The sequence below is a fragment of the Balaenoptera musculus genome, chromosome 17 (genome assembly GCF_009873245.2).
Source record: "Balaenoptera musculus isolate JJ_BM4_2016_0621 chromosome 17, mBalMus1.pri.v3, whole genome shotgun sequence".
In the NCBI taxonomy this organism is placed as follows: domain Eukaryota; kingdom Metazoa; phylum Chordata; class Mammalia; order Artiodactyla; family Balaenopteridae; genus Balaenoptera; species Balaenoptera musculus.
In genome coordinates, this window is record NC_045801.1 from 10,671,223 (window position 1) to 10,685,631 (window position 14,409).

A 14,409-nucleotide genomic window follows, 5' to 3' on the forward strand; every position below is an offset into this window, starting at 1 on the left:
CGACTGACGCTCCTACCGGTGGGGTGCGCATGTCTCCGATCTCCACGGGCAGGGTAGGTTGCGACCCCCCATTCTTAGGGTGTGCAGATATTTGCTCTGTCCTGGCCTCCCTCAGGGTTCCCCCACGGAGGGTGGCACACTGCTCACGGAGGGCCTGGGGGCAAAGCATCCTCCCCCTCAGAACTGGCTTCTTCCTCCCCATTTACTTGCTAGTCTCAGTCACTAATAGCGTAATCTGTCCCAGAGTGCCAGGGATTTTTCTCAGCATACTTTCCTCCCTTTCTTTTTTCCTTGTTTTAAGGACAGAAATGGCTCTCTTAAAATTAGCAGCAGCTAGGGGCTGCTGCTGGCTGTGTGATCTGACACGACAGCGACTTAAACGAGGGCGCCGCTGTCTTTCTGGCTGCACGAGCTTCCTTGGCGTCATCTTAGCAGTCTCCACCAAGGTGCTGGGCTTCTGTGCAGTTTCTTCTCCAAGTAACCACACTAGGTTGTTACAGAGGAAGTGAGATTGTAAAACCGCTTCAGAAGACTGACAGCCGTGCTGACTGTAGGAGTGACTGCTCTTAAGTCCTAATAAATGGGGTTCATTTTTTAAAATAATTTCCATTCAGACACAGCAGAAGCCTCAGGTTTTTCTTCTTCTTTCAGGTTTTAGAGCAGCTTGGTTTATTCCCTTCCCAGTTCCTCTGAAGCCAGCCTGCGTTGCCATGGAGAGACCAGTGAATTCCAATGTCCCACCGCTCTGACCTGCTCATCTTTTTTTCTGTTAACCTTTCTCCCTCCAGTTGGTTTGACTCAGTGTCTTATTTCCAAGATGGAGAAGAAAGGGTTTTTTTCGAGTGATTGGTCCTTATTTGAAGTTCGACAAACATAGGCTGAACCGCAACTCTGTCACGTACCAGTTTTTTGTTTGAGGTATATTTGACTTATGACATTATATTAGTCTCAGATATACAACATACTGATTTAAGACTTGTGTACATTGCACAATGATCACCACAGTAACGCTGGTTAACATTGTCACCTTACATAATTACCAAAAAAATTTTAAAAAATTTTTTCCCCTTGTGACTACCTTGCAGTTTTAAGACCTTGGGAAAGGAGCCTGACTTCCACTTGCCGTATCTCTAAGAGGAAGTGACAGCCCCCGTCCCTGGGCTGTTGGGAGGATTAAGTAGGATGGTGTGTCAAGTGCAGAGTAAACGCTGAGCCTTTTCCTAACTGTCATGTCAGTGGCCCTTAGCCCGGCTCCCATGTTGTCGTGAGGATGGCGGGGCGGTGCGTGAGATGCCTGCTCCGGTGCCCGGCACACTGGCCCTCCTCGTGTGTCCCTAACCCCACATCACTGAAAGTGCTCCTCCTAAGAAAAACACCACCTGTTCCATGAATTCCGTCAGACCCTTAAGTGCGTTCCCCTTTCGTCCTGTCATAGAAACTCTTTAACAGTGGGTGCTTTCTGCACACCCATTTGCAAACCGTTTCCTGTTCCTGATTTTAGCTCTTTCTGTAAAAGTAACTAATAACACAGCAACCATTTCTTCACCAGTCCTTCCTCGGCTCTCACCTCCACCCCCCCGCTTCCCCCATCCCACGCTCATCTCTTTGCCACTGTGACCCAGGTTGGCAGCCTTCAGTGTGGGAGACTGAGGGGTGAAGTATGCAGGATGGTGGGCTGAGGTTTCAGGAGTGGACATACAACTCCCTGTCTGGCTCACTGATTTATGTGTACTTTTTTTTTTAAAGGATCAATTTTTATTTTTTTTTTATGTATTTATTTATTTATTTGGCTGCATTGGGTCTTCGTTGCTGCACGCGAGCAGGGGCTACTCTTCATTGCGGTGCACAGGCCTCTCATTGCGGTAGGTTCTCGCTGCATAGCACTGGTTCTAGGCGCACGGGCTTCAGTAGTTGTGGCACGCAGGCTCAGTAGTTGTGGCTCGAGGGCTCTAGAGCGCAGGCTCAGTAGTTGTGGCGCACAGGCTTAGTTGCTCCGCGGCACGTGGGATCTTCCCAGACCAGAGCTCGAACCCATCTCCCCTGCATTGGCAGGCGGATTCTTAACCACTGCGCCACCAGGGAAGTCTGATTTATGTGTACTTTTATCCATTGATTCAGTGACCGTTTGTTGAACTTCTGCCATGCTCCAGGCACTCTTAGCACCAGTAACACAAACAGGGTGGCAGTAGAGCCCCAGGCCTCAAATGCTCACAGTGAAGTTAACTGGTTTCCAGGTGAAGTGCAGTAAACTGTGAAGGTGTTAGGATAGTACCTGTGTGGGTTCTGGTGGAGGCATGAGTGATGGACTTGCCTTTCCCATTTGGGGGAGGAGGCTATAAAAAGCATCCATGTAGGATGCAGGCTCGTCCTGGTTCACAGAGTCTGTCCAAGCCCTTCTCTCCTTCCTCTGAATTACTCCATGGTGGAATCCTAGAAACTCAGGGGTGGCTCAGCCAATCAGAGTTCAGCCCTTTTCCTACAGCAGTTGAAATCCTGAGGGTACGTTACGGCTTTTGGGTTTATCGTGGAGATGTTTTTTCCCCTGCAAGGGCCATCCGCTCTTGCCAGATTTTGGCTGAGAAGGAGGTTATCATGACCACTTTGGCTGTATGGACAAAAGCATGTGATGATGTGGGGGTGAGTGAGTGAAGAATAAAACGAACCCTCACTTGCTATTCTTTTTTTTTTTTTTTTTTTTAATATTTCAGCTTACTTTTTTTTTTTAAACTTTGGGTTTATTTATTTAACTAATTTATTTATTTATAGCTGTGTTGGGTCTTCGTTTCTGTGCGAGGGCTTTCTCTAGTTGCAGCAAGCGGGGGCCACTCTTCATCACGGTGCGCGGGCCTCATTATCGCGGCCTCTCTTGTTGCGGAGCACAGGCTCCAGACGCGCAGGCTCAGTAGTTGTGGCTCACGGGCCTAGTTGCTCTGCGGCATGTGGGATCCTCCCAGACCAGGGCTCGAACCCGTGTCCCCTGCATTGGCAGGCAGATTCTCAACCACTGCGCCACCAGGGAAGCCCCCTCACTTGCTATTCTTTGAAAGACATTTTTTTGAGGTGTACTTTTTCTTTTTAACATAGCTGTGGTACTTTCCAAAAAGGTTATATTACAGACAAAAGGAATAAAGTCTGAAGTTGTAGTATAATGTACCACATGGTAGTGGGGCCTGGAACATTCAGTAGGGTATCCTGTATTGATAAAAGCTTAGGAAACATTGGCCTTTAATCTCTCTGGACCCCTCTTCATAAATCGCTGTTTTGGAGACCCTACCCCTGGCCATTTCATCGTTTGCCATTATTTGATCACTGGCCTGTAATAGTTAGGAGTAGGTTGAGCTGCATATTACAGGAAAAAAAACAAGAACAAGTAAAGAGAGGCTTAAACATGGTAATTTATTTCTCTCTCACCTCAAAGGAGTCTAGATGTAGGCTGGGTGTGCCAGGTCTGTGGTGCCATCGGGGACTCCGTCTTCTCTTGCTTGTCCCCACCCTCTTTAGCGCGTGGCTTCCGTCCTCAGGTTCATCTCCTGGCTCCGGATATATGCTAGAGCTCCAGCTGTCCTTTCTGAGAGGTAGATGCTAAAGAAGAAAGGAAAAATTGAGGTCCCCCTGCTCCCAGATGAGTCATTTCTCTCTCAGAACCCACATAACACTACACCTTATTGGCTACAGTTGGCTGCAAGAAAGACCGGGAAATGGAGTCTTTTGTTCCCAGTGGCAAAACAGCTGCTGAAAACTGGGTTTCTGATACTAAGGAGAAGCGGGGAATGGGTATTGGAGCAGGCAGTCGGCCTTGTCTACCCCAGAGCCACGTCGGAGGGGGAGAGGAGGTGGAGCTCAGTGTGGCATCGTGGGGAGGGAGTCGGGGTTGAATGTCACCCATGTGGGTCCTGACGTTGCTGAGAGTGATGTTGGAGTGGGGTAGGTGGCACAGTTACTGAAGTGCTGGTGTCCCGGGGCTCGGGGGCAGAAGACAGTTGGCACGGACCTCAGGAGAGAAGGTTGTGGGATGATGATGGTGTAACAGTGACCGCAGGTGCACCTGTGGCTGGGAACACACAGTCGTAAAAGGACTAGCCTGCCTTGAGAGTAGGTCTTGAGGGAAGGAAGTGAAAAGGCAGAAGTGCCTTCTCTCCAGCCGTGGAAGAGATGGATAATTGATCCTCAGCAAAGAAGAGACCCCAAGGGCACTGGAAGGGATTGACTAAAGATGGCAGGGAGGTGAGGCGAGGTGTTAAACCAGGTAAGAATGAAAAGGACGGAATAGGCGAGGGGGGTTTATGTCTAGGGCTAGGGCGGTAGCTGTATTGCGAAGAGAAAAGGGAGCTGGCGTTTGGAAGTTAGGGAGAGTGAGAATGATGGATAGGCAGAAGTGTGAGTGAGTTCATTTGGGTCTCTGTTGCATTTCTTGCATTTTCGAGTGTCCCCAGTGTGCCATGCGTGGTAATGGGCACTCCATTGAAAGTTCCAGTTGGGTGGGCCACCTGTTGGCAGGAGGCGTGTCTGTCCCCCTGAACTTGGGAGGCGGGGGCCCTGCTAATGAAGGTGTTCCATTGTGGGCTCCTCATTCATGCACAGGGCAACCTGTTTCCTTGGCTCGACTTGACCTAGAGTGGCTCCATCTCTGTAGAGAGAGGAAGAAGAGCCTCTTCCTTGTGCTCTACTCACCTTGTAGGATTTTCCTTCCACTTGTTTGCAACTCTGTCTTCATTAGAAACATGGTTTGTGAGTAGTCCTAGTTTTGAGACTTGCCCCTGCCTTGGACCCCAGTTCCTGGCTCTTACCTCATGGGACCCAGTTTTACCTTTCGGTTTCTAGATCTCAACTCTGATCCCGGACAGAGCACGAGAATTATTTCACATGATCTCTCTTGCTTGTGTGCAAAGGGAGTAGCCGTTTTGTGGAGTGGGCACATTTTTTGGTTTTGTTTCTTCTTTTTTTTAAAGCCTAGCATGACTGCTCTCTGTCCCCTTGCATCATTAGGGGCTGCCCAACACTTCCCTGATACAACCCTCCACCTGCCCAGCTGGTGTGTAATGTTAATTCTTTCCATTTATGTACTGCTTTATGGTTTACAGAGTTTCTTCACGCATTTTCTTCTCTGATCCTCATAATAAAACTGCGATGGAGCAGACATTACTTGTTGACTATCAGAAACCTAGTCTCCGAGGTCACCCAGTTATAACACTTGTGGAAGATGTGAGGTTGGAACCCAGTGTCTGTCTCTTTTTTCAAGTGTAGAGGTTCATAGTAAGCAAATGAATTTAGTTCTTGGCCTGAACAAAATCTAGTTAGTCAATCTGCTGTGGCTGAAACAGTTGTCTGCATATCCCGACTGCATCTGCATGAGTCTTCGATTGGTGATGTTTGGTGTCATCTGTGGCTCAGCTCCTTCCTTGTGCACTAGTTAGGGCAGGTTGATGATCTAGCAACCCCATCCTGGCTGGACTGTGCAGATTTAGGCAGGTTCCAGCCTCCCAGGTGCCTCTGGGCACGCAGCTTGCTATCGTGCAGGGAGCTGGCCCAGGCGTCAGGACTGGACAGGCCTGGGTGTGTGTGATCCCCGGCCTGGGTACCAGCTCTGTCGTCCTGGGCACACCACTTCCTATTTCTGGGCCTCGACCTCCCCATTGTACAGTTAGGGTCAGAACATGTCGTCCTGGGACCGTCTGTTACCTCTGCAAACTTTAGTTCTCTCATCTGTGAAATGGCGCAGTGTAAAGTCTAGCTACATAAGGAACCCAGCGACAGGCCTGGTAACACAGCTGGCGCCTAACACATGTTCCACCTTCTTCTCCTTCCTCTTCATCTTTTCAGAGTGTTGTGAGAGCCTCATAAAAAATGGTATGAAGATCAAAAAATAAAGGCAAGGATGTCACAGCCTGACTGCTTTGCCCACTCAGGTGGCCTCTTTTTTTTTTTTTTAATTTTATTTATTTTTGGCTGCGTTGCATTGTTGTATGAGGTAGCCTCTTGAGTGTGGGGAGCAAACTCGCCTTTTTGACCCAGAGTGAGAGAGCCTTGCCCATGACTCTTCTAAAAAATGACCTCTTCTGACCAGCTCGAGGGGGCCATGGAGGGTGACTCATTGCAGCCTTTCATCGATAATGCTCATTTACGTGCAGTGCTTGTATTTTCAAATTGACTTCCTGTCACACTAAGCTGGTGGTTGGTGGGCTGCCTGCTAGCCTAGGGGTGGACTGCAAAAAAGTGTGTGCTTGCAGGGCTGTGCTGGTGTCGGGAGAGCAGAGGACACCGGTGACGTGGCAAACTGTAGACGGGGTGGAGGGTGCCTCCACGTGGGAGGGTTTGTGTCCTTTTCCCTCTGCAAATTCTAGAGCTGATGGTATTGAGCCACGAGTGTTTTAGTTTACTCAGAATGCAGACATTAACATAAAATTTCATAAGCTTTGAATATTCTGGGGTTGATAGTTTTAGGCGGTGAAGTTATTATTTTTTTTTCTTTAACTGAAACCTCTGGTTTCTGTGAGGACATTGATTATGCGATCTGCCACCCAACAAGAGGTTCCCATTTTCAAATTGCACCTGCACAGTCGGGCAGTATAGCTGTAATACGAGAATACCACAAGGCTAGTCTGTAACTCCGCAGATAACCTACGGTCAATTCGCATGAAGGCAGTACTTTAAATCGGTGTTCTTCTCTGATCCATTATTACAAAGCAGAACTGCAGTTTCCTTTCCAAGGGATGAGATTTCGAAAGAAGTTAAATTTATATGTGATCTCATTTAGACTGAGGGCCCCAAAGGTGAGGAAAGGGGGTGGACCTTTAACATTTTTTATTTAAAGGTTATTTTATTTTGTTGAAGGTGGCAGTGGATGGGTACGGAGGCTATATTTCATTTTGGGGACCCACCAAAATTACTTAAAAATGACCTGTAGGCTATAGGGTTTTTTACTTCTCGGTCATCAGCCTGGCACCTAAGTGGTTAGTACTCAGCCCTCCTCCTTTCCGCGTTCTTTAGTTTGTTAACTTAGTTATTCTCATGCCAGGTACATCCAGTTTTAACTCAAACTTTACGATGCATCAGAATCACCTAGCAGGCTTGTTGGAACACCTTGCTGGCCCTCACCCCCAGAGTTTCTGAGTCTGAGGGTCTGGAACAGGGCCTGAGAACTTGCACTTCTAACAGGCGCACAGGTGATACTGATGCTCCAGGCACCGCACTCTGAGGGCCACTGAAATCAGCAAAGCAAAAGTTGCAGGGCGCTTCTTGCACCTTGAAACACTCGCTGCATAGGACTCACCAGGCCATTTAGAAGGATTGACTCTTAAAGCCTTGAAACAGCTGAGTGTTAAGAAAGTGAAGGTGGGAGGCTGTTATTGATGGCTTGTGAATTTCTTTGTTTTCATTCCCTTTGTAATTTTGGCAGAACTCACACATCTGCACCTATGTCTATCATTTTTTCTTAAACCTTTTATTCTGGAAAATGTCAAAATACACAAAAAGGCAGAGGGGATAATGAGCTCCCTTGTATTCAGCATCCAGCTTCAACAAGGATCAACTTACGGCCACTCTTGTTTCACTGCTGCCCGCATTGGGTTCTTCCGCGAGTCCCAGCCATGGTATTTCGTTGTTAGTAGTTCAGTATGCATCTCTTAAAGATAAGGGCTCTTTTAAAAAAATCACCGCAATACTATTATCTCACTTTAAAAATAAACAGTAGTTCTTCAATATCATTAAAGAGTCAGTGCTTACATTTCCTCAGTGGTCTCAAATGTTGGTTTGTTTAAATCAACTTTCAGATAAGAGCCAGACAGTCATTTTGGTAGATCTTTTTGCGCTTCCCCACCCACCTTTTTTCCCTTAATTATTTATTTGTTAAAGCAACAGTTCATTTGTCCTGTAGAATTCACCACATTCTTTGCTGGGATTTCGCTGAATGCATCCCTGTGGTGTTGAACGTGTTGTACCGACCTAGCAGTTTAATCAAAAATCAAATTTGATTTTTTTTCCTTTTTTTGGTACTGCGTAGTGATGCTGTTTACTTGCATTAAGAGGTGTGTAATGCCTGCTGTGTTCTTCTCATAGTCTCTTTCTTTCTCTGATGTTAAGGTTGGCGAGTTGGTTCGGGTATTGTCAGCCAGTTTTTATCTAACGTATCTTTGGGTTTAGCAAGTTTCAGGAGGAACAAAATACAGGGAAGTGTGAGGTGCATCATCTGATAATTTAACATCAGGTGAGTGTTTGCTACTCTAACGCACTGCTCTCACCCCAAGGTATTAGCTTTACTGCCTGTGCTGTTTTGTTTAGTCAGCGAAGGCTTTATTCTTAACTTTAGATTCACAGTAGTATTCCAGCCCTGTGATAGCTGCTTTCTTTGAGTGAAATAAACTTTCTTTATTTTAAAGTCTATTTTATCTGATATGAGTATTGCTACTCCAGCTTTCTTTTGATTTCCATTTGCATGGAATATCTTTTTCCATCCCCTCACTTTCAGTCTGTATGTGTCCCTAGGTCTAAAGTGGGTCTCTTGTAGACAGCATATATATGGGTCTTGTTTTTGTATCCATTCAGCCAGTCTATGTCTTTTGGTTGGGGCATTTAATCCATTCACGTTTAAGGTAATTATCGATATGTATGTTCCTATGACCATTTTCTTAATTGTTTTGGGTTTGTTTTTGTAGGTCCTTTTCTTCTCTTGTGTTTCCCACTTAGAGAAGTTCCTTTAGCATTTGTTGTAGAGCTGGTTTGGTGGTGCTGAATTCTCTTAGCTTTTGCTTGTCTGCAAAGCTTTTGATTTCTCCATCAAATCTAAATGAGATCCTTGCCGGGTAGAGTAATCTTGGTTGTAGGTTCTTCCCTTTCATCACTTTAAGTATATCATGCCACTCCCTTCTGGAAAAATATGGAACGCTTCACGAATTTGCGTGTCATCCTTGCGCAGGGGCCATGCTAATCTTCTCTGTATCGTTCCAATTTTAGTATATGTGCTGCCGAAGCGAGCACGAAATAAACTTTCTTGGAGTTTATTTCAGGTGCATTGGTCCAGAACCACCAACTGTTTATTGCCATGACACATATGCCTAAAATAGTGCTTTTGGGGGGCAGCGGGATGTAGCGGAAATCAGGAAACTACAAATTGTTACTGGCTAATGACACACACGTGCGCACACACACACGCACAGTTTAGGCAACATTCAGCTATGTGGCTGTCTAAGACCAACCAATTTAATATCTTTATTTTCTGAATAAAGGTAAAAACAGACCTATTCAGTCTAGGCCAAGAGCAGAAGACCAAGACGTGTTTCCATGTAGAATTTGAGTTGGATGTTGATGTACAAATGTCCCATCGTACTAAAGTGAAAGCCCTTGCTTTCACAATACAATAAAACATTTTTATTTCAGGAAGGAGCTTTAACGATCATCTAATCCAGTCCCTGCGGCCCTGAGAGAGGAAGGGACTTACATCCACAAGATGACACAGTGAATTAACGTGCCCTGCTATGCAGTGGCAACTCTGGAATGACCCCAAAGGGGCCTCCAGTAATTAACGCCTGTTTTTTCTTGGCAAGGAAAAGGCCACCCCCTTCTCCACGGGGACCAAAAAGGCCCTGGTACTTACTCAGAGTCCCCGTGGTCTAGCAGCAGAGGTTGGCCTCCTTTAGCCATCTGAACTTGACCCCTGCCATTGGAAGGGAGAGCCGTTTGGCAAGTGAAGTCCAGTGGTGTTGGCCTGAACATCTAAAGGCAGAATAACACTTTTTATAGTCCCTGAAAGCGTAGGAAGGTAAATTGGCATATCTTTGTCCTTCATCTCAAGATAGTCGGCAAGATCAGGTGCCATGTCACCAGGTCCCCTTCTCAACCAAGGCTGGAAAGAACTAGAGAGACAGGGTGATGTACTGGAGAGAGCACGGGACTCCACAGTCTGCCCTTTTTGCTACTTTGTCCACTTTGCTGGGCCTTAGTCTCTTCATATGCAAAACGGGTGGATTGGACAGATTATGGCTTGAGCTTTTCTGTTTTGACCAAAACTCTGTGACCTCTAGTACATTGTTTAACCTTTCTGAAACAGTTTTCTCATGTATGGAGTTGGGGGACTGGACTGGCTGATTCTGCTCTAACATCCTGGAGCTCCATTTATTACACGCACACACACGCACGCACGCACACAGACGCGCACACACACACGCATGCGCACGCACACAGACACACACACACAGACGCACGCATGCACACACAGATGCACACACGCATGCACGCACACACAGACACACGCAGACACACACACACACGCACGCACGCATGGAGCAAGAAATAAGGTAAAGTGTTTTATAAACCAAGTGTTTGTAGCTCATGCTGCTCCTTTATTAATTCTCCTTTTTTGGCTCCAGGCTTCTTTATAACTGATACTCAGTTTAGACATAAAAAATTAAAACTGCGAACATGGCTGTCAGCTAGAACATTTGTTTTTATTGTGATTTTTCAGGAAGAGTGTGAGAAATAATCTGCAAACCATGAAGAAAGAATGACGCATTTGTTGGGACTGGAGGAGGCCCAGTAAGTGGGTTCTCTCCTACATAAGTTTTGGGCTAAATTGTGAAATAAGACAAAGGAGTAAGGCAAATGGAAGCCAAAGAGAGCATCTTTATGACTGGTAAAGCCTGTATTGAATGGCTTGGCTTCTCTCTGTGGGTGAGGAGACTTGCTGACACTGAGCTCCAGATTTGAAAGACTCATCTTCCCAGCGTCGTTGGAGGTGCAGAGCAGAAGGTGAGCGGCTCCCTCACTGGGCTCTGCGCATTCAGCTTCACATCCCCTCTTGCCAGTTACTTTGCCTCTTCTTGGATCAAGTGAGTGTGGGAGCAGGAGAAAGGCAGGGGTGTCACACCGGGGGGTGCCCTCGTGTGGAAGGAGACATCTGGCCAGAGTGGGCAAGAAGCGTTACCCCCGGTGGCATTCGTGTAGGAAGATGTGGCAGCAGTCTCTCCCAGTGGTCTTCCTTGGTAGCTTGGCAGGTGACATGATTTCTTTCCTTCTATTAGCGGATCTGTATTTTCCTAGCAACGGTGGTTTTAAGTTCCTAGGGAGCAAGGTTAGTTCAGGAAGCTGCCTAGGCTTGAGCAGCATCTACCTTTACTGGGCGCTTTCTTTGTGCCAGCCACTGTGTAGAGCATTTTGGACTTGTGTGTTCTCATTTAATCCTCACTCTAAGGTGAGTAAATAGGTGCCATTTATCCCCATTTTGCAGATGAGGAAGCTGAGGCTTAGTGACATTAAACAGATGCCCAAGGATCACTAGTGTAAATTAAGAAAGTCGTGTCATTGTATTCCATTGTTCAACTCTTTAAATCTGGTATCGGGTGGCTCCAGGAAGGTAGCTGGAATAGCAGAGTGGTTAAGCGAAAACTTCAGCACCACGGCTAAGAAAAAGCAGTCAGGAGAGGTGGTCTGTGGTGATCGCTAGTATCAGCCTCATGTGTGAGCAACTTATATTCACTTTAGAGATAAAAATGTAAACGTCGGGTTAGTCTGTAAGATACAGATTGAGGTACAGATACATCTACCTGCCTCCGCTTACTGATGGCATTGCTAGGTGCCAGGACCTGGGCCAGGTGTTTTACACGTACTGGTCTCTTTGAAACATCAACGTATGTGAAAGGGGCTGGTGAGAGCTCACTGCGGCCTTTTACAAGCCATTTATCTGCCCTAAGCCTTCTAAGTGTGTGTACACGGGACCTCCTGGACTAAAACACTGTTCGGTGTGATCAACCAAGACAACTGTATTTTATCTCGGAAACGTCCCTAACGCAGAGGATGTTCACGAGCACAGGGAGGCGACCTGGGAGTTGGTGCAGGTGGCAGTGTTTCTTTCTCAGCCACAATCCCAGGTGTGTTGCCTCCTCCTTTTAATGATGTCATATTCTGTTCACGTGTGTGAGATGAAGTTTTGTTCTGGTCTGGGTCCTGTTCAAGCTCCCTTTCAAAGGCATCGTCAGTGTCCAAGGTCAGGAGCTGAGCTGCAGGGATTAGTAGGCGCGTCGCTTCCATCTTTGCAGTGGGTGGAGGTCATTTAGAATTTAATAAGGTGAATAAGCAAGACTGTATTTGCACATACATGTTCCAGGCTAAGTTTGGATCTCCTCATTTAGAGGGAGGGAGAACAATCAATAGCAATTTTTTATGAGTCATATTTAAATTACCATGGCTTAAAGATTTTGCCATTGTTAGCTGGAGTTTTTGTTTGTTTCTTTGTCTGTTTTTAATAGAATTTTAATGATCTAACTTGGTTTATGATCATTTGGCCTAACAACCTTGCTTTTTGTTTTCGTTTTCTTTTTATTGACGTATAGTTGATTTGCGGTGTTGTGTTTATTTGCTTGCTGTAATTATAAGTAACATATGGGATATATTGCTGATTTTGCCCTCCCTTTAAAATAATGGTTTAACAAATGAAAAAAAAAAAGCATATGCATTGAAAAAAGACTAGGAGGAGATAGAACACAGAGTCGGTAGAGGTTGTCTTTGGGTGTTGGAATTGGCCTTTGGTGTTTTAGTCTTACATTTTCTGTATGTTACAAAATTTGCATCTGTGTGGATATTTTTTCTTAATTTTACAAAATATGGCCGTTGGTAAATGAAAATAGAGCAAAATATAGGGAAGAGAGTTTTAAAGTCACCCCCGCCTCTACCAGTCAGATCACCGCTGCTGGCATTTCGGTGAAGCGCACTTGTCACTTGTGGTCTGAACAGCGAAGATGCTTCGTTTACCAGGCCCCTCGTGCAGTTTCTGACAGCCTGCCCTAGACGGTATTTTCACGGAATAACTGTCCTCGCCACAGTAGGAGCTCCGGCTGAGTCTGACAAATCCGCCTCCTTCTTGATGGCCCTTCGCAGGAACCTCATTAAGGAAACACTGTCCCCCTCACAGCTGGTCTTAGCCCCAAACTAGTACAATGTGTTCGCCAGGAAAGCGTCCTCTACCCACTCTGCTGGCATCACGTGAAACTTGTTTATTTATAGTAAAGCTGAAATGCATAGGGAAACTGGGACAGTTTCTGCATTGGGCCCATTAAGAAAATTTCTTGTTGAGTGTGGGCAGAATTTAAACAGATTATTGCCTTATTTCCTTCAGCGGGCATGAACAGCCCTGTTGCCTGTTCCAGAAAGTTTTCAGAGATTTTTTTTTTTTTTTGAGGAATATATGCTTTGGTGATGGAATCTATAAATAAAGTGACACATTTTTAACTAGATTACCGGTGTGCTTTTCAATAGGACTTTGTGGTTTAGCTAATGAAATCTTTCAGAGGTGCTCCTCTGAACCTTCTGTCTAGTTATATCACTACCGCTGCTTTTATGACTTAATTGGCTTTGTGGTTTAATTCACTTCGTGACACATCCATCACCATGAAGTTTACACTGTTCACCCCTGTCTGGCCTAGTATTTTCTTGATGACTCCTGGGGTCAAGGAGAGGTTGAGAGGTGGTTTTGTGCTGTTAAAAATAAGTGGTTATTTTGTATGGGCTAATCTGTCTTTTTTAATTAAAACAGTCCTTTTAATTTTAATTAATGCATTGAAGCTACTTCCCCCTTCTGATAATTTGCTGTTCCATAATGCTATCAGCTGAGCCTATAATAAGTTATTTCTTTCATTTGTAGAGAGTTAGATTTTATAAGGTCCTTTCATATTTATTCTATAATTTAATCATTCCCACATTCCCCTCCCAAAAACCTCACTATGGCAGATAATATTATCCTCATTTTGCAGATGAGGAAACTGAGGCAAAGAAATTAAAGGGTGTGCCAAGTCATCATGGCTGGTAGGTGGTAGCACTGGGACTGTTCCACTGTGAAAACTGGACATTTGAAGTTGGTCACGTCTTCCATTTTTGTGGACACAGCCCTGCATCCATGGGGCAGCTCAGCTTCAGATTCACTAGTGTTAAAAGTCTACCTTTGAAGGAACCCAAATCTGTTCCTGCTTGCTTCCTTTAGAGCCAAAGTCAGTTTGCCTTGAGTTTTCCCACTTTCCCCCAGTCGTGAGTGAGGTGTCAGGAATGTCCACAAGCATCCAATGTCCATGTTCCTGACTGTGCCACTGTCTCCGTAGAGTGGCCCCGCGGGGCTCGCATAGTGAGAGCCGCAGCGCTAAGGCCCTCCTGGCTGAGCCCCATCCCTCCCCGGGCCCGACTGCTCCTGTCGCCTCATCCCCTGAAGCAGGTGCACGCTCGCCTGTGCTGCAGCCCGGCTCCCGGCTCGTGCTCCTGTCCGGGTCTCCTTGCTGCGGGAGGCCAGGCTGGGCGACGTGTCACCTGACGTCTCCCTCATACTTCGCTGGCCACCAGCCATGCTTCTGTGTGACTGCGCTGGGTCAGCGCTTCCCTCTCACTTGCTAGCAACTCACTTGTGTATCAGGATGTATTCTGCTGAAATGACTTGTT

General features: G+C 46.1%; 1 protein-coding gene and 1 non-coding gene across 5 annotated transcripts in view; one reads left to right on the forward strand and one right to left on the reverse strand.

The window, feature by feature from the left end:
• The window catches only part of ASAP1 (ArfGAP with SH3 domain, ankyrin repeat and PH domain 1), a 350,653-nt gene that overhangs the window by 120,565 nt on the left and 215,679 nt on the right, over positions 1-14,409 (forward strand). The window lies entirely within an intron of this gene.
• Positions 8,867-8,973, reverse strand: LOC118883873. The gene has a single exon (XR_005017108.1). It is a non-coding gene; the product is annotated as a U6 spliceosomal RNA (small nuclear RNA).